Source organism: Chrysochloris asiatica, unplaced genomic scaffold (genome assembly GCF_000296735.1).
Source record: "Chrysochloris asiatica unplaced genomic scaffold, ChrAsi1.0 scaffold00075, whole genome shotgun sequence".
NCBI lineage: Eukaryota > Metazoa > Chordata > Mammalia > Afrosoricida > Chrysochloridae > Chrysochloris > Chrysochloris asiatica.
In genome coordinates, this window is record NW_006408593.1 from 1,292,678 (window position 1) to 1,295,195 (window position 2,518).

Consider the following 2,518-nt stretch of genomic DNA (forward strand, 5'->3'; position numbering starts at 1 on the left):
AATTTCCTATAAACTTGTTTCAGAAATATATGAAAAATTTACATTTTAGAAAAGATATAGTTTTAAATCAGTGATTGATTTGCAGTTAGCTTAGCTATTTTTAAAGATCTAATATCTCTGGTAGTGCAGTGGTTATGAATCGGGCTGCTAACCTCAAGGTCAGCAGTTCAAAACTACCAGCTGTTCTGCAGAAGAAAGATGAAGCTTTCTGCTCCTGTAAAGATTTGCAAACTTGGAAACCCTGTACAGGGTCGCTCTGAGTCGGAGCTGACTCCATGGTACATAACAACAACAACAATAACAACAACAACAGGAAACTAAGACCATAACCACATCCTTAATTGGGTGTTTATCTTTATGGAGGAATGGTGTGTCACTGTGGGCTAATGCATCAGACAGCAAAGTCATTTGAACTGCAAAGTCAGTGGTTTAAGTTCACCAGCTGCTCCTTGGAAACCCTATACAGGATCGCTATGGGTCAGAATCAACTCAATGACACTTAACAACATAACAACAACAATGTGTCATTAAAGAAAATTTGAAATTTAAAGTAATATCCAGACTTTAACAAAATCCTTCTCTCTAAAATAAAGATACTTCCTTTCCTTGCTATCTTTTTCTTGTTAAGTACCATTGAGTTGGTTTAAATCCATAGCGACCCTGCATAAGGTTTCTGAAGAGCAGTTGGTATGCTTGAGCCGCTGACCTTGTGGCTCAAACAACTTTGCAGTGCAGCGCATTAACCCATAGCACCACATTATCTTTTACACTGTCTTTTATATATGGGATATATAGCTTTTACTATCATTTTATCTTCTGGTTTTTGTGGGGTTTGTTGTTGTTGTTGTTTTAACCAACAATATCATTACGTTTTTTCCCGTTTTTGTAGCCCTCATGATTATAAATTTCTTAACTATGTAAGAAGTCATCTATCCTGAGTTACCATAATTCAGGCATTTAACTACTGCTAGACTCTTGGATTGTTCTCTTGTTTTCTGCAATTATATATGTACTGCAATAATTATCTATCTGCATATAAAATTTTACTCCTTTTGAATAACTTCCTTGTTCTAAATTCTTGAGAGTGGGGTTGCTAGATTAAAGTATGTGAATAACTTTATGGTTCTTATTTATTAATCTATATTAATGATTAACTAAAGAAGACTCATCTATCTACCATATGAGCATAGCTCTGAAGATAATAAATATGAATGAGTCAAGGATAAAATGGTTCCTAGGATGTACTATTGGATACTTGTACTAAGGACTGACGCTAGGTGAAGAAAGAATCTTAGATGGCGCAATATCTTTGGATTAATCTCTTAGCATCCCTGATCTGCTTGAGTTTTCTAAAGTCTCTTCTCTAGAGTCTTACCTCTCCCTTGAATTGAGTTTAGTAAAAAAAAAAAAGTTAGAGTGCTAGAAGATGTGGTCTGAAAAACTTGATATCAAAACATAATCATAAAGATATAAATTTCTTTAACTCATTGCTTTAGTTTGTTTTTGATGCTGTTGCTGAGTGCTGTAGAGTCAGTTCTAACTCACAGAGACCATGTATAGGATTTCTGAGGATTGGCTGGTAGGTTTGAACAGCTGATCTTGTGATTAGCAATCCAATACTTATTGCAAAGTGCCCTAACAGGACTCTTGCTTCAGTTTAGGGGTTTGCAAATATATGTTTTCTGTAAAGGGCCAAAGAGTAAATATTTTAACCTTTGCTAGTATGTAAAATCCAGGAGGCATAGCTTATACCATCACAGCAACAGGTAAGCCACCATGTTGTTGTTGTTGTGAAGTGCCATTGAGTCGATTCCAACCCATGGCGACCCTGTAAGGGTTTCCGAAGAGCAGCTGGTGAGCTTGAACCACCAACCTTGCAGTTCAAATGGCTTTGCAGTCTGATGCATTAACCCATAGTGCCACACCAGGACCCCATAGTACATAGTAAAACAAATTGTCAGATAAGTGTTGTCTTTGATGTCCAAAAGTCAGTTTCAACTCACAGCGACCCTATGTCCAATAGTTGGAAACAATGCCCAGTCCTGTGCCATCCCCACAACCATTGTTACTTAAGCCCATTGTTGTAGTCAGTGTCGTTCCATCTGCTTAAAGTCTTTTGGATATACAATAGTGGGTATACTGAGTAGGAAACAATTTAATGGGATTTTTCAAATTTCCACATTTCTAAAAGATGAAATTGAGTAATAATAAGACTTGAATGATAATGATAATAGTTTAATATAATTTTGTTTTTTTTATTACAAAAAGTCCACAGTGAGTATTCTAGAGCACTTAATCATGCTCATGAGGAACCTGCATATAAACCAAGTGGCAGTCATTCAAACAGAACAAGGGTTCACTGAATGGTTTTAAATCAGGAAAGGTGTGAACCAGGATTGTATTCCTACATCATACTAATTCAATCTGTATGTTGAGTAAATAATCCAAGAAGCTGGAGTATATGAAGAAAAATGTAGCATCAGAATTGGAGGAAGGCTCATTAACAACCTGCGATATG